At 36.1% G+C, this 23572-nt stretch overlaps 1 long non-coding RNA gene across 1 annotated transcript in view; it reads left to right on the top strand.

The window, feature by feature from the left end:
* LOC118969456 (uncharacterized) overlaps positions 1-13096 on the top strand; it is a 30873-nt gene extending 17777 nt beyond the window's left edge. Inside the window, exon 5 of the long non-coding RNA XR_005057381.2 lies at positions 11833-13096. This is a non-coding gene — a long non-coding RNA (uncharacterized lncRNA). The remainder of the gene's footprint in view (positions 1-11832) is intronic.
* Positions 13097-23572: the final 10476 nt, after the last annotated feature.

Raw genomic sequence — 23572 nt, 5'->3', positions numbered from 1 at the left:
TTACACATACATAGTGCTTCAGATGATATTAGGCAGATAGCATGGACTCAGTGAATATTAGATACTATGATATCATTATCATCATTATCAGCTTTATTAATACCATATATTCCTCTTTCCTGAAGATTTTGTTAAATGGTCTTTTAGATAAACAGCTATCTGTTACTGGTTTAAATTCTTAATTAAATGACAGTAACTATTAAATTTAGAGTCAATAACTAAGAAAACAAGGCATTGGTAATAAGGAAGAAATCATATATATTTCTCCCTCCATATATTGTTAACTAATTCCCTGAGTCTGCCTATCTATTTTGGAATGATGAAATACTGTCATATTTCTGAAGAGCACATTCTTTCCTTAAATGAGGTCAGTTTCTGCTACTTTTGCTAAAATTCTTGTTATTTAGGGAGGCAGTGAGATAAAATACATTTTTGTATTTCTCACTGGTGGGGCCTTCTGGCTTACAGAAGAGAAGTATGGTAATTTCTCATTTATGGATTCAGTTAATATCTAATTCAACTTATATAGAAAGAGAAAAAAAGTCTTAGGGCTTCTATGAACCATGTTACACAAGATTAGTAATAGTCTCCATATTTTTTCTGCTTAGAGGTGAAGTTAAAGTTACCAGAATTGTATAAACACATAAAAACACTCCTCTGACTCAACATTCTTATTGCCTCCCTAATAAGAGAAAATATTTGCTTCATGCTATGAAATATTTTGTGTCAATAAGTGAATTTAAGTGATTGTTGTGAAATCCTGAAGAAAAAAAAAGAAACTACATATATGAAAGAGAGATCTCTCTTAACTGATCTCCCTGGGTTAAGTAAGGATTGCAGACACTCAAAAACACAAACATTTTTTGTCCTAAAATGCAAAATTGGAAATTAATACCCCTGTCTCCAGGTTCGTGAGGAATTCATATAAACACACATTCACATACATTCATATATATATATATATATACACATACATAATAAGTATATTTCCTAAAGAAAAACATACATTAGCACAAGCATATAAATGTATGTGGTAATTACATGGCTGAGTTAGAAAAAATGAAAAAGTCCTGATTTAAATTTTATTAAAGTTCTAGAAAGATAATTTTTTAATACAGTTTAGGGAATAGAGGGGCACATTCAGATCCTTTACCAAAACAATAGAAAAAAATAGATGCTTGAAATTTATAATTACAATGGCAAGCCAGTTTTCAATGTCTGCTTTGCATAAGGTAAAGCTGACTTAGTACTTGTCTAAAAGTAGTTTATTTTTGAACAAGAACAGCTCTAAAAAATTAGCAAATGCTAAATTAAAATATGAAAATCATGAAAAATTCCACATGAGATTTGGTAAGGAAATTGTTATGAAATGATTCTCATTTCTTCCATAAGCACCCCCTTCCAATACAATCACACATATGCAGTAAAGCAAATAAAGGACCAGATACTTTGCCCTTGCCAATCTATGCTAAATATGCAAGCAGTTGTTTCCAAATGTTTATATCCTTTTTCAACTTTGTGGATATTGTTAAGCTGCAGCCATCAGGGGAAGGGGTGAGCCTGATGGACAAGCTCAGGCCTCACCAAACGAGGCAAAGAGACCAACAGATTCCGGTCTGACAACATTCCAGAGCCTGATCGAATAACCCTCCCAACTAGAGCCCTTCCCCCAAGCTAAAGGATTAGTGGTAACTTTCCAGTACCTGGCTAAAGGCCAATGAGAGACCCCCACGTACCCTAGATGAGCCAATCCTCACACCAATGTACACCTTTGCTCTCCCTCCCCTGCTTTCTTTAAAAACTTTCTGCCTGCCCTGCTGGGTGTGACTTCCCTGGCCTGTGTTTCAGACCATGGAACATCACCCGCAGGTGGCATTCAAATAAACTACCTGGCCCTTTGTTGCCTCTCTTCACCTGCTTACTTGGGTTGGAATTTATTGGAATGAACTTATGCAAATAAACATACTGCCATGAAATATAAAAATAGTCACTGAGAGTTTTTAAATTCTGGAGGGATCAGGTGGAGAGAAAGATAAAGTTTCAATTCTGCTTATAAAGGCAGTCATTTACTAAACTGTTGTCAGCTTAAGAGAAAAAGCTTAAAACACTTTATCAACAACATTTGAAACAAAAAGCCACAAAATCATCTTCCTTAGTTTACTTAGTCCTATGTAATTAATATCTGTTCTGCTGAAATCTAGTTTTTTACTAGTTTAGGAGTAATAAACAGTGAGTATAGATGACAAAAGACTTACAAATGACAATGGTTAAAGATCTGATGAGAGCTTACTGTAAGACCGTTGACATAAGGAAATTCTGATATTTCTGTAACACAAAACATTCAGTAACAAAGTTTAGCATTATTCTTTTTGACAGTGCTTTCTAGGTAATTAAGCAGGTAATTATATATCAGATATGAGAGAATGTTTTCAAATTTTCATTTCTGTTAGAAATGGGGTTACCATACTTCCTTTTTTCTCAAGATGGTACTTGTTTATAACCTAAAAACATTTTAATAGCTCAAACTTTCACTCTTAGAGTATTTTGCATTAGTTTATGCAATACATTGTATGGTCATAGTAAATAGATTGTTAAAGAAATGGGTATCACCCAAAACAAAATTTCTGAGCAGTGATAATTCTTTCAGGAGAAAAACAAGCCTACGTATTATTTTCCTATCCTATAGACTTCAGAAGTTGGTGTTGATGGGAGTCATCCTGCTATGTGGCTCTCACTAAATTAGGGCTTCTGTGTAGGAAAAAGTTTTAATGTGCTGGATCCTTAAATAAAAGTGGAATGAACACAAGGCACCTTCCATTTAGCTCGGATATATATCAGACAGTTCCTCAGAAAGATTCCTTAAATATAGAATTACCATATGGCCCATCAATTCCATTCCTGGGTATATAATCAAAAGAACTGCAAACAGCTTTTCAGAAAAAAATATATATACACAAATGTTTGAAAGAACGTTTTTCATAATATTCAAAAGGTAGAAACAATCCAAATATCCATCAATTGATGATGGATAAACAAAATCTGGTATATTCTTACAATGGAATATTATTTGGCAATAAAAACAAATGAGACCATTATACATGCTACAATACAGATGAATCTTGAAATATTATGCTGAATGAAAGAAGCCATTCAGGAATATGCTAAATGTTGTTTAACACCATTTATATGAAATATTTTGGAAAGGCAAATTCGTAGACAGAAAGTAGACTAGTGGTTGCCAGGGCTGAAGGAAGGGGAGGGGAATTAGAGGGCTACTGCTAATAGGTATGGTGTTTCTTTTTGAGATATAGAAATGTTTCAATATTATTATTTTTTATTGAGGGACATACAGTGAAATGCACAAATCTTAGTGTACAGCTCAATGAATTTTGACACGTGTATACATACACTCATGTAACCATCACCCATATCAACATATCAAACATTCTCACTAATTTTTTCCCCTTCACCTATCCCCTGACCACCTTTGCCCATAGCAAACACCAGTCTGTTCTCTGTGTCTATAAATCTATTTCTGTTGTTTGTTTAGCTTTTAAATTTCACATATAAGTGAAATCATATGCTATTTGTTCTCTGTCTCACTTATTTCAGTTAGCATAATACCCTCTAGATACATCCATGTTGTCATACATGGCAAAAGTTTATTCTTTTCTATGGCTGAATTATATACATATATACCACACCTTTTTATTCATTCAACTATCAATGGGCATAAAGTTTGTTTCCATACCTTGGCTGTTTTAAATACTGCTGTGATAAATATAGGGGTGCATATACCAGTAGCTCTGAGGGAAAGGATGTTCCCTAGTATAAATCACCTATGAAACCAATAAAACCAAAATAAGTCAAGGGAAAGAGTAGATTAGGAAAAAGGTTTTTTATTACTCATAACTTGTTCGAATTCACTATCTAGGCCTGGCCCCATGCATCTTCTCTTGTTGAGCTCTTGCTCTGCCCATATGGCACACTTTCTACTTCCCTCCTGCCCCTTCCTGGAGGAAACCCACGGGTGGGGTGGGGAGGTCCCTGGCAAATGCAAGTGCCAGACCAATTACACACCAGGAATGGAGGAAAGGAGAGAATGGTCAACCTCTCTCCACTCATTGCCCTGGAGGCTGCAGCAGTAAACACCTATTGATAAGTAAATGCCTAAGGCCCAGCAAGAGATTCTGGAAATTTTGCAATTTACTCCACAATATCTTTTTGAATTAGTGATTTTATTTTCTTCTGGTAAACTCCCAGAAATGGAATTGCTGGGTAGTATGGTATTTCTATGTTTAGTTTTCTGAGAAACCTCCACACTGCTTTCTATAGTGGTTGCACTAATTTACAATCCTACAGGCAGTGTATAAGGGTTCCCTTTTCTCCACATCCTCACCAACATGTTTTATTTCCTGTCTTGTTGATAGTAGCCACTCCGAATAGTGTGAAGTGGTATCTCATTATAGTTTTGATTCATATTTCCCTGGTGGTTAGTGATTTGAGCATCTCTTCATGTGTCTATTGGCAATCTGTATATCCTAAAAATGTCTATTTAGGTCCTCTACCCATTTTTTAACCATATTATTTGTTTTTTTGGTGTTGAGTTTGGTGTTGAGAATTAGATAGTGGTAATGTTTACATAACTTTGTGAATGCACAAAACACCACTGAATTGTACACCTTAGAAGAGTGAATTTTATGTGTATGAATTACAGCTCAAAAACAAAATATAGGACAGTCTGAAATTCTAGAAGAAAAACTACTACTTTGGAAACATTCTTACTTCCCTAAATTGATATTATCTTTAAGAATGTCTGAATGCTTGTATTCAGGGTAGTTAGGAAAAGCATAGTTGAGGAGACAGCATCTTAATCAGCATCCACACTTGGGCAAGGCAAAAGCCAATCAGTACAGTACTCTTCAAGAATAAAGAAGCAGACTAGTTAGAACCTAGACAAAGAATAATAAAAGGAGAAGATCTCAATTTGAACTGAAATCCATGTGGAATGTATCAACCAGGGATATAGGCAATATCTACAGGCAATGGCTATAAGCATATCTAGAATATTTAATGATCTCATTAAGAATTTTCTGTGGCACCTCATGACTATGTGAGCCAAACTGACAAAAAGTTGTGTCATGGCTGATCTCCCGACATTTTGCCAAGCCCTAACATTTCTCTTCTTGATTTAACATATTACAGGTGTGCTTAGACTTCCAATAGATAGAGTGAGATGAAAAATCAAACACAAGTGTTAACACAGCAATAATCTAGAAATTTGCTATCAGTGGGCATTAACAATTTGATCAATAACTAGGACCCACACAATGCCATTCCCTACTACCTATTGCTTAGTTTAAAAAAAAAATCACATATTCAGTGGCTTAAAATAACACACATATTTCCTCACAGTTTCTGTAGCATGGAGTCTGGGTAGGACCAAGCTGTGCCTCTGCTTAGGGTCTCATAAGACTAAAAATCAAGGTGTCCAGGGCTGCATTCTCATCTGGAGCCTAAACCAGGGGAGAATATGTTTCCAAGATCATTCATATTGTTGGCATATTTCATTTTCTTCCATCTATAGAAGCTTATTCCTGGGTATTGTCTTAGAGCCACTCTCAGATCTTAGAGTTTATTCCATGTAAGCCTCCTGAAATGGTTATTTTCCCAAAGCTAGGAAGGGAAAAAACTCTGTAGAGTAAGTCCGCTAGCAAAACAGAATCTTTTGAACTTAAATAACCACAAAGTGGCATGTCATCCCTTTTGTTATATTCTAAAGGTTGTAATCAAGTTATAGATACTGACCACACTCAGGAGAGAGGATTACACAAAGGTGTGAACACCAAGAGGCAGGAGTCATAGAGCCACCTTAGAGTCTGTTCACCTAAAAATGGTGACTGCTTTTTAAGTAATTGTAATTATAATTTTTGAAACATTAACTGAAACATCTTGAAGTTTTATATTCCTTGAAATAATAAATACAAGTTTATATGTATCTTTTATTCCACCTCCCCACTGTGACCAAATAGTGACAACCTTATAACATGCTAGCAACATTTTCTTCCCTTCTGTATCACAAGTTTATCCTGACTCTACCTTTAGCTTTTCTCAGAACATTATTATCATGTGGAGTCTATTTCAGAGTTGTACAACTTAAGCAAGATGTAGGAAGATGCTCAAAGGAAACAACAAAAATGATTAAAAGGATTGGAAATAAATTCTGCAAGGAAAAGATTGCAGCTGCTTATTTCAGGGAAGAATGCTAACACCAAAGGGTAGCCTTTTTAACAATATCCCCACACATGTTGAGTGATTAATTTTTATCTTGTGATGATAAAGTAGCAAATGGACTTAAATTCCTTTTATTCAATGTGTGTGTGTAGGGGAATAAATATACTATATTGGGGAAAATGACTAATGTTTCATAGATGCTGTACATTTTTCAATGACCTGTTGGATTTCTGTTAGGTACAGTCCTTAAAAGCACTGAAAAGGCCTATGACTATCACTTTTGTTCTGTAGATTACATTAAAGGAACATCCTGAGTAGCTGAAAGGTATATCAACCTTTTCTAAACATCCAAGAAAACAGAGCAGCTTTATTGCCATGTGTTAGTTGGTATTAGTTCCCTGAGTTTTTGGAGTACACTAATAGTATCTTAAGTTTTCAGACTTACAATGGTTTTCAATATACATGTTAAATGGAATTATTGCCAAATGTATTGTCCAAAATGGAACATTTCTGAGAGTGAAAAGAGATTCAGTTAATCACAATGGTAGGATAACATGCAAAAAGTACAACTACCACAGGAAATCCAGGATACTTATTCATTATAATTAAAATCATATCCCTTGCTTAGAATAATTAAGAGAAGGACTAGGGAGAAAGGATTAGTTTTGTTCCAGTTCCTGGAAAGCTATATCATAAGCTCTTTGTGTGTGGACTGCGGGTCTTGGACTTTGCTTGTACCTACAGCATTTAAATGAGTACAACAGGATAATAACTAGATCATAGTAATAATGACAAGTACTTTCTATAGGTCAGGAATGAGTACAACAGGTTAAGAACTGGATCATAGTAATAATGACAAGTACTTCCTATAGGTCAGGCACTGTTCTGAGCACTTAACAAGTATTAATTAATGTATTTAAAACATTCCACAGTCTTGTGAAGTACTGATATTATCACCTGCATCATAAAACAAGGAAACTGAAAAACAAAAATACTAAGTAACTTGTCCAAGCTTCCACAGAGCTGGGGTTCAAACTCTCATCTCTTTTCTCACTTCTATTCTCGCATCATCCATCCCTACTTCTCCCTCTCTCTTTCCTTCTCCTTCTGCTTCCCTCTTTTCCTCCTTCCCTTCTCCCCTCCCTCTCTTGTATCTCTTCTTTCTCTTTTATTTCTCTCCCCTTCTCTTATTGAATCTATGTTTTTTTCCATGGCATTTTTAAATAAAGTTCTAGTACTTTTTTAAAAAGGGTATGCAAGCCACATCATTTAATGTTTTACTAGTTCTTAAATAATTCAACAAATATTGATTAGTGCCTACTGTGTGCAAGAAACTATTCTAAAATGTAGCACAATATAAAAAAATGAGGATGAACAGGAGAGTCCCTGGGTACAGGAGTGTATAGTTTAATATAAGAATAAAACAACATTAAAATCACTAGGAAATAAGATAAAGTATAATGTCATAAGAGACAGTTCATCCTTACAGAGATTTTCCTCACAGTTGAACTCTTGGAGTATGCCCAGTTAAAATTATGAATGGTGTCTATTTGTATTAGTTCCTACAAAGCAAAGACTATCTAAGTTGCTCTTCGTTCCTTAGGGAATAGTAGTTAAGTTCATTCTTCTCTCTACACTTCTCACCCTGGACATTTTCTGATTCACCCAGTATTTATTGAATGTCTACTCTATGTCAGGCATAATGCTGGGATTCAAAACACTTAACTATTTGAAATGATGTGTTTGCTTGTCTTGCACTCCCACTAGACCAGTTCTTACCCAGTGATCCATAGATGCATGTTGAGAGGGTGAGCATGTCATGAAACTTCCTGAGATGGTGTACAACGTTTTATGTATCTGAACAAGTGTTCATCTGCTGGACAGAGGTTCAATAGCCTTCACCCTATTTTCAAAGCAGCTATGTGCCACAAGAAGTACATCTACCATACTTTGAATTTTGAACAGTTCACTAAGATCACAAACCCTTAATTCAACCAGACTGACTACGAAATGTACAATACATGGCAAATGATATAACTATTCAAGCTGGGTCTCCTCCCAGTATTAATGTGAGGATTAAATTAATTGATTTTTGTTAATCACTTAGTATATTTCCAGGTCTTTAGTATATTCTCGGTAAACTTTAAGGAAAAATGCAATGTTTTCACACAGTGGACTCCAAATCATTTTAAATAGATAATGTAAGCATTTCTTTAAGACAGGGTTCTCAACCTCAGCACTACTGACACTTTGGAGAGGATAATTCTTCATTGGGATCTGTCCTGTGTGCTGTAGGATGTTTACCAGCATTGCTGGGCACTACCTACTAGATACCAATAGTGTACCCTTCCCAATCATACAACCAAATATGTCTCCAGACACTACCAAATGTCCCCTGGGGGACAAAATTACTCCCTTTGCCACTGAGAACAACTGATCTAAATAGACAGAATTGATCAACAGGTTATAATTGTTCTTATCAGTTTCATATTTCCCATCAGAGGCACCATATTGATCCAGCAGGTGACTGACCACTCTGTGGAGGAGACCATCTAGTGATTTTGATTGATACGCTTTTTCTGCTCAACTTCTCCACTCACTTTCACCTAGATGATAATCATCCTCCAGCAGTTCAGGCATGGTAAAGATTGGTAAGATAAGGCACTCACCAATCTGTAGACCTCTTGAAATGCCTCTATTAGTTCAAAGCAGATCTAGACACTCGCTAAACAAAAACATTGTTTCCTGGCAAGGACAAACCAAAAAGACATAAAAACAAACAAACAAACAAACAAACAAAAGCAACAAAATGACCTCTATCTCAGAAACATGATTCTGAGGCAAAGTCAAAAGAACTTTCATATCTAACCACATATTTCAACAAAGGAAGTATGCTAAAAATTCTTTAATCTCTCACTTTATGAAGGGAATTGCCAAAATGCTTTGATGAAATGTAAAAATGCTTTGGAAGTCTTGAAAATACTGAAACCTGGAAAAAATCTGGAATTGTATATCCCTAAAATTTTACCCAAAGGCTTACCAGTAGGGTAGATGGGTATATGAATATATAATCATAGGTACTGAAATGCAATTTTATAATTTGGCCATGATTTTGCATGCAGTAAAAAATAGTTTCTCTTCAGTTTCTCTTCTCAACTTAGCCAGGGCACACATGCTATTTTATTCTGAGATCTTATAAATACAGTAGGACTTTTTTTTTTGGTATCGTTAATCTACAATTACATGAGGAACATTATGTTTACTAGAATCCTCCCTTCACTAAGTCCCCCCCACATACCCCATTAGTCACTGTCCATCAGCGTAATGAGATGCTGGAAAATCACTACTTGTCTTCTCTGTGTTGCACAGTCCTCCCCGTGCCCCCCCTACATTATATATGCTAATCATAATGCCCCCTTTTTTCTCCCCCCCCTTATGCCTCCCTTCCCACCCATCCTCCCCAGTCCCTTTCACTTTGGTAACTGTTAGTCCATTCTTGGGTTCTGTGATTCTGCTGCTGTTTCGTTCCTTCAGTTTTTCCTTTGTTCTTATATTCCACATATGAGTAAAATCATTTGGTACTTGTCTTTCTCCACCTGGCTTATTTCACTGAGCATAATACCCTCTAGCTTCATCCATGTTGTTGCAACAGTAGGACTTTTGTATTTAAGATGTTTGTTTAAAAACCTAGTGGGTAGATTTTTGATTCTCATAGAATTTGCACCATCCCTTGATTTATATAATAAAAGATTCCATTAACAAGATAGATATGTTTAGCCCACAGTTAAGCTGTGTGCCTTCAAAATGTAGTGTTTCTGTGGGAAGAATCCTTAATGATTAGAATTTCAAGGTCACAGTACAAAAGAGTAATTTGGGGGAGAAAATTATTCTAGTTTTTTTCAAAGCTTCACTTATTCACTGCCATAAAATGCATTTTCATAGTTTATCATTAATCTTTATTGGTTGGAGCAAACTGCCAGAAGATTTTGTGTCAGATGCTATGCTCTTCATCTGAGGATTTAAAGAAGAAAATACAGGAAAGTTGCTGCAACTGATGTTTATGATTGGACTGAGTTATGAACATAAAGTATGTTGTTTTCATATGTCTTCAAAATGTATCAAAAATTAAAAATTATTTAAAGTAAGCTTTATAGTATTCCTAGTCCATATGAAATATATGAGCTTAAACACAAAATCAGTCATGCTTCTTTGAGTAATATATGTTTATCATGAATATGTGCAAGCATGGGTAGAACGCCTATAGGAAATAAATGTTTTCTGAGTGTAAAAATCATTGTGACTGTGACATGTGCAAAATCATTCCATATATTAAGTTAAATTCTTATGACCTGTAGCATATTAGAACCATAGTTGGCATTTCAGATTATACTTAGAAAATGTCCTCCTTTAAACATTATGGAGGAAAATAGATCATTTTGCTCCTGTGAAATATGGCAACTGTTCATATTTAGTCATATAGAGATTTCTCAAATTTATCAACTCAGGGATGTGCAAACAATTTTAAACTGAGAGCTAGGACATTTTATTTTACAGTTTTTCAGTTCTGCTCTCTCCTTTGTGGTGTTTACTTTTAACATACAATCAGGCATCTACCTTCATGAAATCTGGATAAATCTAAACAATGACAATCATTTGGATGAAAACCTGTAACATCTAATACAAAATTAATTTTCTGAATAATATATATATATGCTTGTGTGTGCATATCTGAATAGTGAAAATCATATTCAAAGAATGTCAGACTTGAAAGGTTCTTTAGAGAACATTTAGGCCAACCCTCCTACTTTGCAGATGGAGAAACTGAGGCCCAGGGAAGGGTAAAAATTTACCAGTGTGAAAAAAATAATGGTATACCCTAATTTTTGACCTGATATTATGCAGAAGTAGCCCACACAAAGTGACAAAGAAGTGAAGGAGAAAGTACTGACACAGCAATACTATTGAGAATTTTAAGCTGGGTATTTTAAAGTGAAGCCACAAGAAAAATTGGAGAGGGAGGGTTTGTTTTCTGTGGCATTTTTACTTTGTTTTCCTGCTAGAAGCCTATCTGATCCACCCACTGGGGTTTTCAAGGTCTACAGAGATAAGTACGAAATGAGAATAAGAATTTTAAACTTCATGACAAAAGGATACAGCTAAAGGAGCAATAGATCATAGCATAGCACTTCTTAATGCACAGAACTCGTAGGAAAAGTTTAACAGAGGTACATGACAGAAAGCATCAGAAGAGTAGAAAGGAGAAAGAGAAGAAACACTGATATTATAAAGATGAATAGCATGTCTTACAAACCCAAGTAATAAAACAACTAGCTACACTTTAGATACTTGAAGACAGAAACAGAGCCATTTACAATTGTTGAAAGTATGAGAAGAGACATTGCAAGGGACAGTAATTATCAAGCTTAGTGGACTCAGATAACTATGATTCAAAAATAGAATTGTCAAAATCAAGAGAGAAAAAAAATAGTTCTGACTTGGGTGGGCTCTTAGTGTCATCTGGTCACTGAGCTAGTTCCCATGCAGGAATCAACACTCCATGACTGCCTCATCTGTGTTCCTTTCTATTCTACTTGGCAGAGACATGTGTGTTCATCAGGAAATTGGCTCGCATGATTATGGAAGCTGGCAAGTCCAAAATCTAAAGGGTGTGTCAACAGGCTACAGACCCAAATGTACTGAAAGCTGGCAGGTCAGAGACCTAGGAGAGCAATGTTCCAGTTCCAGTCTGAAGGCAATCTCCTGTAGATCCAGAAACAGCCAATGTTGCAGATGAAGTCTGAAATCAGTTTCCTGAAGAATTCTTTCCTGCTCTGTGAAAACTGGTCTTTTTGTTTGAATAAGGCCTTCAAATATTTGGATGAGCCCCACCTATATTATGGAGGACACTATGCTTTACTCAAATTTCCACAATTTATATGTTACTCTCATCCTAAATACCCTCTCAGAAACACCCAGAATAATGCTTGACCAAATATCTGGGCACCCTGTGGCCCAGTCATGTTGACACATACAATTAACTATTTCACTAGGGTTATGAGGAGGACAGAACTGTTTCAAAATAATTGCCTGCATAGATCTGTGACTTTAGATTGTGATTAACCTCTGTTTACTCCATTCTAAAACATGATAACCAAACTAAACTCCCTCTTAAAGCTCGTGTGAGTAATGCCCAGATCCCTTCAATAGCTAAAGCTAAAAACTTAAAGGAAGGAGAATGGATTTTTTTTTAACTTGAAAAATAACAATCAATCTTATTTATGGAAATTTAGAGCTGAAATAAGCTTGATGAGGCACAAAGACTTAATGTAATAAATAAGAGCTCTAAATTTTGCTCCGTTAGCAGCTTTCCACATTGAACAGTAATTGCTAATCTGATTTTGCTAGTATTGCTATGATTTGCCTGAGATACTTGATTTAGCTGTAAAGCATTTGCCTTTTTCTCTGGTACTGTCTGCCCTGTGGCTGTCTGTGAGTTTTTCTCAACTGCAGGATTAAACCATTTGAGCTGGGCTTACACAAAATGCCAATTGTCAACAAATTCCTTTTACTGCTTTCTCCATTTTTTTCATTTGTGAAACAGGTATTTGTATGCATTCTCATAAAGCTATTATTTAATGACTGCATAGATATATGTAACTTGTAAGAATACATTTGTGATATATTTTATTAAAAAACAGATGGACTGAAAACATAAACATATGCAGTTTTGTTCTTAGAAATAGAATTTTAACCACATTTTGAAAACCGAATTTTTTCTTAAGGGAGATATCCATTCTTTGTTTAGATATTAGATCTTCAGTGTCTTTTGCCTAGAAAAACCTCTTATACCTATAATTCTATTGTTTGTAAGCATTGAATAAACTTTTGTTACAAATTAAAATTTTAGTCATTGAATAAAATTAAATGTACTGAAATTTCAAATTTTATCCTTTGACACTAAAAGTGATTTTATGATATATTTTTGGTATTTCAGTTAAAAAACCAACTTGGAGACTATCTAAATGGATTTTACCTTATATAGGCTTCCATATATAAGATAGTCTTGGTTAACAACATTTTGATATAATAGTTAAGTGCTTCATTAACAAGTCTCTTTCTAAGTGTAGGACATTGAAAACATCTGATAACATAATGAAAATATAATGCAAATTGGCTGCACAGTGAAGTTGAAAAATCTTTCAAAAGATACAAAAATCATGAAAGTTATGTTGGGAAAAAACAGAATCTTATTGTGAAACTATTGACATATGAGGACAAATGAGGTTCTGGCTGACTCAGAGAGAACTCTACAAAGATATGATACAATAGTTCCTGCAAAAAATGTGTTTCCACTTCATAGGATTAGGAGAGCTCCTTGGGAAAATTGATGCACCATCAAACACTTCTGAAAGAATATATTCCTTCTTATCTTTTTTGTCTGAAAGTGAAATGAAGGTAAAAGGTGAAACATACTAGGTTATCAGAGAATATTGTAAGAAAAATTATACTAAAAATAAAATCAAAAGTCTAATTTTGTCAAAGGAAACATTATTATTTTTGTGAATGAAATTTTGTTTTATTTTTTAAAAATTCATTTTAATAGAATTTTAATATAATTTGCTGTCATTCTGACACATAGCAGCTGATTTTCAACCCTAGGTATAGGGTATATAGGAGAAAGGGGAAGCTTGAAATAGTACTTCCACATTCCCTCAAAAGAGATTATCAATTACAACCCATTTCTTGTGTCTGAAAAGGCTAATTAGATTTAACATTCTTCACTATTGTCATAAATGAAGAAAATAGAGACACTATTACAAGCCAGATATTGCTAGTGAAAGAGAACATTCTAAACTTTGAGTTTTATGTGCTTTGGCAATTTTAGAACCAGATCTTGGATATAATTTCAACTAATAACCCTCTGTATCATCCACTGAAAATGTCTCCTTAAAAATGCTGGCCATGTATGCTTAAATTATTTTAAAATGACATGTTGCAAAGTGCAAAATATCATGATTTTAATTTGTTTCTGACATTTTTTCAAGTGTGTTTATATGAGATACTTAAAAATGACTAGAGTAGGTTGGAGCCAAGATGGCGGCGTGAGTAGGGCAGCAGAAATCTCCTCCCAAAACCATATATATTTCTGAAAATGCAACAAATACAATGATTCCTAAAAGACAGACCAGAAGATACAGCACAAGAGCCAGGCTACATCTACATCTGTAATAACTCAGTACCTCACAAAGGGGATAAGATACAAGCTATGGCCTGGTGGGACCCAAGCACCCCCCCTCCACCCCAGCTCCCCAGCAGGAGAAGAGGAGTCAGAGTGGGGAGGAAGAGGGAGCCCTGGACTATTAAATACCCAGCTCTAGTCATCCGCACTGGGAGCGCAGACACAGTGCACGGTGTGCTGGATATTAGGGAAATGGAACAGTAAAAACTGAGCGGGTCCCCGCAGCTGGCGCCCTGGTATAAAAGAAAAGTGAGTGCCTTTTGAAACTCTTAAAGGGACATGGGCCTCACAGCTGGATGGAAGCATCCAAGCACACTCAGCTCAGCAGCTGGGAATCCCAGGGAACTCTGGGTGCCCTAACCCCCTGAGCGACAGCATGGCTCTGAAGCCCCTCATGGTGATAAGCAGCCTCCCACTTCATTCTACCTGCGGCATGGCCCTGCCACAGCAGGGGAGCAGCCCAAGAAACCACGACCAGAGTAGCCACACAGAGCCTCCTCCGCAGCTGCACGGATCATACTCAGAGGCCACATCAGCATGCAGCTGCCCAGGACAAGCCGCTACGGGTCGCCGTTCTTGCAGGAAAGGAAGGAAATCACCAAGCAAGAAGGTACTTTGTTCTCCTAGCTGACACATGCACCAAATGCCCATGACTACATCTATTGCCATGAAAAGGCAGACAATTTGATTCAGACAAAAATAACACAGACAAACATAGGCAAAAACCTCATGGACATAAACATGAGTGACTTCTTCATGAACATATCTCCCCGGGTAAGAGAAACAAAGGCAAAAATGAACAAGTGGGACTATATCAAGCTAAAAAGCTTCTGTAAAGCAAAGGACACCATCAATAGAACAAAAAGGTATCCTACAGTATGGGAGAACATATTCATAAATGACAGATCTGATAAAAGATTGACATCCAAAATATATAAAGAGCTCAAATGCCTCAACAAACAAAAAGCAAATAATCCAATTAAAAAATGGGAAGAGGAGCTGAATAGACAATTCTCTAAAGAAGAAATCCAGATGGCCAACAGGCACATGAAAAGATGCTCCACATCGCTTGTCATCAGAGAAATGCAAATTAAAACCGCAATGAGATATCACCTCACACCAGTAAGGATCGCCATCATCGAAAAGACAAACAACAAATGTTGGCGAGGTTGTGGAGAAAGGGAAGCCCTCCTATACTGCTGGTGGGAATGTAAACTAGTTCAACCATTGTGGAAAGCAGTATGGAGCTTCCTCAGAATGCTCAAAATAGAAATACCATTTGACCCAGTAATTCCACTTCTAGGAATTTACCCCAAGAATGCAGCACTCCAGTTTGAAAAAAGACAGATGCACCCCTATGTTTATCGCTGCACTGTTTACAATAGCCAAGATATGGAAGCAACCTAAATGTCCATCAGTAGATGAATAAAGAAGATGTGGTACATATACACAATGGAATATTACGCAGCCATAAGAAATAAACAGATCCTATCATTCGCAACAACATGGATAGAGCTAGAGGGTATTATGCTCAGTGAAATAAGACAAGTGGAGAAGGACAAGTACCAAATGATTTCACTCAGATGTGGAGTATAAGAGCAAAGGAAAACTGAAGGAACAAAACAGCAGCAGAATCACAGAACCCAAGAATGCACTAATAGTTACCAAAGGGAAAGGGACTGGTGATGATGGGTGGGAAGGGAGGGATAAGGGAGCTGGAAAAAAGAAAGAGGGCATTATGATTAGCATGTATAGTGCATGGGGGCCACGGGGAGGGCTGCGCAACACAGAGAAGACAAGTAGTGATTTTACAGCATCTTACTACACAGATGGACAGTGACTCTGAAGGGGTATGTGGGGGGAACTTGGTGAAGAGGGGAACCTAGTAAACATAATGTTCTTTCTGTAATTGTAGATTAATGATACCAAAATAAAAAAAAATAACACAGAGAAATCCCAAGGAGGAGCCTGGAGAGATAGATTTAATCAATCTTCCTGAAAAAGAATTCAAAGTAAAGGTCATAACCATGCTGATGGAGCTGCAGAGAAAAATGCAAGAGCTAACAGATAAAATTGGGAGGGAGAATAAAGAAATAAATCAATCTCTGGAAGGACTTAAAAGTGGAATGGACGAGGTGCAAGTGACCATTAATGGAATAGAAATCAGAGAACAGGAACACAGAGAAGCTGAGGCAGACAGAGATAAAAGGATCTCCAGGAATGAAAGAATATTAAGAGAACTGTGTGACCAATCCAAATGGAACAATATTCACATTATAGGGGTACCAGAAGAAGAAAAGAGAGAAAAAGGGATAGAAAGTGTCCTTGAAGAAATAATTGCTGAAAAGTTCCCCAAACTGGGGGAAGAAATAGTCTCTCAGACCATGGAATCACACAGAACTCCCAACACAAGGGACCCAAGGAGGACAACACCAAGACACATAATAATTAAAATGGCAAAGATCAAGGACAAGGACAGAGCATTAAAGGCAGCCAGAGAGAGAAAAAAGGTCACATACAAAGGAAAACCCATCAGGCTATCATCAGACCTCTCAACAGAAAATGTACAGGCCAGAAGAGAATGGCATGATATACTTAATGCAGTGAAACAGAAGAGCCTTGAACCAAGGATACAGTATCAAGCATGATTATCATTTAAATAGAAGGAGGGATTAAACAATTCCCAGAAAAACAAAAGTTAAGGGAATTTGCCTCCCACAAACCACCTCTACAGGGTATCTTAGAGGGACTGCACTAGATGGAAGCACTCCTAAGGCAAAATAGAAGTCACCAGAGAAAATAAAATCTCAGCAAAGAAAGCAGGCCAACCAAATACTAATGAAAGGCAAAGAATAAAATCAACTACCCACAAAAGCTGTTAAAGGAAACATAAAAGAGCACAGAATAAAACACCCAACGTATAAAGAATGGAGGAGGAGTAATAAGAAGGGAGAGAAATAAAGAATTACCAGACAGTGTTTATAACAGCTCAATAAGCGAGTTAAGTTAGACAATTCAATAGCAAAGAAGCTATCCTTAAACCTTTGGTAACCATGAATCTAAAGCCTGCAATGGCAATAAGTACATATATTTCAATAATCACCCTAAATGTAAATGGACTGAATGCACCAATCAAAAGACACAGAGTAATAGAATGGATAAAAAAACAATACCTATCTATATGCTGCTTACAAGAGATTCACCTTAAACTCAAAGACATGCACAGACTAAAAGTCAAGGGATAGAAAAGATATTTCATGCAAACAACAGGGAGAAAAAAGCAGGTGTCGCAGTACTAGTATCAGACAAAATAGACTTCAAAACAAAGAATGTAACAAGAGATAAAGAAGGACATTGCATAATGATAAATGGGTCAGTCCAACAAGAGGATATAACCATTATAAATATATATGCACCCAATACAGGTGCACCAACATATGTGAATGAAATACTAACATTATTAAAGAAGGAATTAGAATGCAGTGCATTCATTTTAGGAGACTTCAACACACCATTCACTCCAAAGGACAGATCCACCAGACAGAAAATAAGTAAGGACACAGAGGCACTGAACAACACACTACAACAGATGGACCTAATAGACATCTATAGAACTCTACCCCCAAAAGCAGCAGGATACACATTCTTCTCAAGTGCACATGAAACACTTTCTAGAATAGACCACATACTAGGCCACAAAAAGAGCCTCAGTAAAATAAAAAAGATTGAAATTCTACCAATCAACTTCTCCAACCACGAAAGTATGAAACTAGAAATAAATTGTACAAAAAAAGCAAAAAGGCCCACAAACACATGGAGGCTTAACAACATGCTCCTAAATAACCAATGGATTAAGAACCAAATTAAAATAGAGATCAAGCAATATATGGAAACAAATGACAACAACAACGCAAAGCCCCAACTTCTGTGGGACACAGCGAAAGTAATTTTAAGAGGAAAGTATATAGCAATCCAGGCATATTTAAAGAAGGAAGAACAATCCCAAATGAATAAAGTCACAATTATCGAAATTGGAAAAAGAAGAACAAATGAGGCCTAAAATCAGCAGATGGAGGGACATAATAAAGATCAGAGAAGAAATAAATAAAACTGGGAAGAATAAAACAATAGAAAAAATCAATGAAACCAAGAGCTGGTAATTTGAGAAATTAAACAAAATAGATAAGCCCCTAGCCAGACTTATTAAGAGAAAATGAGCATCAACACACATCAAAAGAATCAGAAATAAGAAAGGAAAAATAAAGATGGACCCTACAAAAATACAAAGAATTATTAGAGAATACTATGAAAAACTATATGATAATAAGCTGGAAAACCTAGAAGAAATGGACAACTTCCTAGAAAAACAAAACTTTCTAAGTCTGACCAAGGAAGAAACAGAAAATCTAAACAGACTAATTACCAACAAAGAAATTGAAGTGGTAATTAAAAAACTACACAAGAGCAAAACCCCAGAGCCAGGCGGATTTACCACAGAATTTTGTCATACATACAGAAAAGACATAATATCCATTCTCCTTAAGGTTTTCCAAAAAATAGAAGAGGAAGGAATACTCCCAAACTCATTCTATGAAGCCAGCATCACCCTAACATCAAAACCAGGCAAAGACCCCACCAGAAAAGAAAATTTTACAGACTAATATCCCTGATGAACATAGATGTAAAAATACTCAACAAAATATTAACAAACCGAATACAAAAATACATTAAGAGGAACAAACACCATGACCAAGTGGAATTCATCTCAAGGATGCAAGGATGGTACAACATTCGAAAATCCATTCACATCATCCACCACATAACCAAAAAGAAGGATAAAAATCACATGATAAACTCCATAGACACTGAAAAAGCATTCGACAAAATTCAATGTCCGTTCATGATAAAAACCCTCAACAAAATTAGTATAGAGGGCAAGTACCTCAACATAATAAAGGCCATATATGATTAACCCACAGCCAATATCATACTTAACAGTGAGAAGCTGAAAGCTTTTCCTCTCAGATTGGGAACAAGAGAGGGATGCCCATTCTCCCCACTGTTATTGAACATAGTACTGGAGGTTCTAGTCATGGCAATCAGACAAAACAAAGTAATACAAGGAATCCAGATTGGTAAAGAAGAAGTCAAACTGCCACTATTTGCAGATGAAATGATATTGTACATAAAAAACCCTAAAGATTCCACTCCAAACCTACTAGAACTAATATCGGAATTCAGCAAAGTTGCAGGATACAAAATTAATACACAGAAATCTGTGACTTTCCTATACACTAACAATGAAGTAACAGAAAGAGAAATCAGGAAAACAATTCCATTCACATTTGCATCAAAAAGAATAAAATACCTAGGAATAAACCTAACCAAGGAAGTGAAAGACCTATACCCTGAAAACTACAATACACTCTTTAGAGAAATTGAAGAGGATACTAACAAAAGGAAAGTCATCCCATGCTTTTGGCTAGAAAGAATTAATATTGTCAAAATGGCCATTCTCCCCAAAGCAATCTACAGATTGAATGCAATCCCTATCAAATTACCAACAGCATTCTTCAATGAACTGGAACAAATAGTTCAAAAATTTATATGGAACAACCAAAGACCCCAAAAAGCCAAAGAAATCCTGAGAGGGAAGAATTAAGTGGGGGGAATCCCGCTCCCCAACTTCAAGCTCCACTACAAAGCCACAGTAATCAAGACAATCTGGTACTGGCACAAGAACAGAGCCACAAACCAGTGGAACAGTATAGAAAGTCCAGATATTAACCCAAACACATATGGTCAATTAATATATGATAAAGGAGCCATGGACATACAATGGGGAAAAGTCATCCTCTTCAACAGCTGGTGTTGGCAAAACTGGACAGTTACATCTAAGAGAATGAAAGTGAATCATTGTCTAACCCCATACACAAAAGTAAGTTTGAAATGGATCAAAGACCTGAATGTAAATCATGAAACCATAAAACTCTTAGAAAAAAACATGGGCAAAAATCTCTTGAACATTAACATGAGTGACTTCTTCATGAACATATCTCCTCAGGCAAGGAAAACAAAAGCAAAAATGAACAAGGTGGAGTATATCAAGCTAAAAAGCTTCTGTACAGCAAAGGACACAATCAGTAGAACAAAAGGCATCTACAGTATGGAAAAATATATTCATAAATGACTTATCTGATAAAGGGTTGACATACAAAATATATAAAGAGCTCATACACCTCAACAAACAAAAAGAAAGTTATCCAATTAAAAAATAGGCAAAGGCACTGAACAGACAGTTCTCCAAAGAAGAAATTCAGATGGCCAACAGACACATGAAAAGATGCTCCACATCACTAGTCATCAGACAAATGCAAATTAAAACCACAATGAGATATCACCTTACACCAGAAAAGACTGCCACCATCCAAAAGACAAACAACAACAAATGCTGACGAGGTTGCAGAGAAAGGGGAACCCTCCTACGCTGCTGGTGGGAATGTAAATTAGTTCAACCATTGTAGAAAGTAGTATGGAGGTTCCTCAAAAAGCTCAAAATAGAAATACCATTTGACCCAGGAATTCCACTTCTAAGAATTTACCCTAAGAATGCAGCAGCCCAGTTTGGAAAAGACAGATGTACCCCTATGTTTATCATACCACTATTTATAATAGCCAAGAAATGGAAGCAACCTAAGTGTCCATCAGTGGATGAATGGATAAAGAAGATGTGGTACATATACACAATGGAATATTATTCAGCCATAAGAAGAAAACAAATCCTACCATTTTCAACAACATGGATGGAGCTAGAGGGTATTATGCTCAGTGAAATAAGCCAGGCAGAGAAAGAGAAGTAGCAAATAATTTCACTCATATGTGGAGTATAAGAACAAAGCAAAAACTGAAGGAACAAAACAGCAGCAGAATCACAGAACTCAAGAATGGACTAACAGTTACCAAAGGGAAAGGGACTGGGGAGGATGGGTGGGAAAGGAGGTAAAGGGGGCATTATGATTAGCATGTATAATGTGGAGGGAGGCTCAGGGAGGGCTGTGCAACACAGAGAAGACAAGTAGTGATTCTACAGCATCTTACTGTGCTGATGGACAGTGATTGTAATGGGGTTTGTTGGGGGGGGGACTTGGTGAAGAGGGGATTCTAGTAAACATAATGTTCCTCATGTAATTGTAGATCTATGATACCAAAAAGAAATGACTAGAGTTGAAATACAATTGTCTGTGATATTAGTTAACTTTAGTGGAGCTATAAGTTTTTAAATTATGCTGTTTCTCTGTATTTTCATAATATTCGACAGTGGCCTTATATTTATTTTAGTGATCTGACTAGAAATGTCTCATTGAGGAAACTGCAGGGACAGAACTAGAAGGATACAGACCCACAAAAAATGACTATTTCCCTTTCTTTACTTCCACTCGACTTTGATGTGGAAAACGGCATTTAAAAAGCTCCGATTTATAGAAGGAGTATTGTATTAGCCAAGTTCTTTTTAGTTGATGGTTGAAGAGGGGACATACCAAAGTTTTGTATGTAATAACATGAAAGAACATTTTATAAATGAGTACAGTGACATTGGATATAAGAAAAACCTGGTTTTAAACAGTCCTTTTATGATAATCATGTTACATGATGGGATTCTAGCTCTTGCATTTTACAGATTGTTAGGCTATTCTTGTATATCCCACAGTGACTAAATTTAGCTCATAAGCATAATGGAATTATTTTCATACATATTTTATTGTGAGATTCCATTAGATAATGCTATAATTAGTGGATCAGCAACATATCTGTGAACACTGATGAGTCTTCACAGCTTTTTTACTTTCCACTAAATTCTGAATGGAATTGGATTTTTAAATTGGATACAAAAAAGTAGACAATTCCAGGAAAAATAATTTATAAAAGGAATAACCTAATATTCAGGATGCTATTCCTATAAGTTTCACTACATCAGTCTGATTTGGTTTTGTGTGTGCACTCTTAGTTCTTTCTCATTGCAATGTTAAGTTATTCATCTGGTACCTAATACCACTGCATTAAATCATAAAAAAGCATAAAGCCCTTATGCTTTGGAACACTTAACTTTAAAATCAAGTATGAAAAATTCCTTCTTTCCCAGATTAAAGAATATGTTCTGTAAATAAGAGAGTAGGAGCATTAAGGCAGACAGAAGTAGGAATGAACTACTTCAAAAATGAGCTGCTACTTGATGGATGAATGGGATTTGGATGAGAGTATGGGAATAGTGAAAGAGATACTGAAAGGGCACAAAGCCATGTCAAAATAGAAGTTGGTAGAACAGGAGATATTTAACCTAGATGAGAGATTATTCAGGAAGGGCACAATATTGTCTTAAAATATTTTGAGATCTGTCATTCAAAAGAGGGAGCAGACATGTTCTCCATATCCCTGTGAATCGAACTTAAGACCAATGATGGATATTTCAGAGAAACAATCTACTAGGAGACATACAAAAAGAATAAACAAAAATATAATGCTATAAACTTAAGTGCCATGAAATTAAATCGTATTTAGATATGAGAATAAAATAAAATAAATAACAGAGGAACTGACTATATGTAACTCTGGGGGGAAAATCCCAGGGCAAAATGCCTTTGAAACCGAAATCAGTCAAAGGGAAAAATAAATTTGGAGAACTCTTTATTGCTTACAAGCAGCCATCCACTTTTGCTTTCCCATATCTCTCCCCACCTGGCTGCAGAAGAAGAGGCCCCACTCAACCTTTCAGGTCCAGATAAGCCTTCCATCGCTCTTGTAATTATCTATTGATATGGAGATGGACTACTTCTTTCCATAACTTGGAAACATCTATTGATATGGAGATACACTAAGACCAAGCCAGAGATCATGGAAGTATTGCAGTTTACCCACAGCCAACCCCTCCAGAAATCTAGCCTTACAATCTACTCATTCCCTGTCTTCCACAATGGACCCTGTGTGAGAGAACTGGAGCATAGTAACCAGACTAATAACAAACAATAGCAACAACAATGAAATCATGATAATCTTTAAACCAGCATATTCAGATAGGTTCATAGTCCTATGCAGATTAAGTCA

The sequence above is a fragment of the Manis javanica genome, chromosome X (assembly GCF_040802235.1).
Source record: "Manis javanica isolate MJ-LG chromosome X, MJ_LKY, whole genome shotgun sequence".
Taxonomy (NCBI): domain Eukaryota; kingdom Metazoa; phylum Chordata; class Mammalia; order Pholidota; family Manidae; genus Manis; species Manis javanica.
This window is presented reverse-complemented; position numbering and strand designations above follow the sequence as displayed.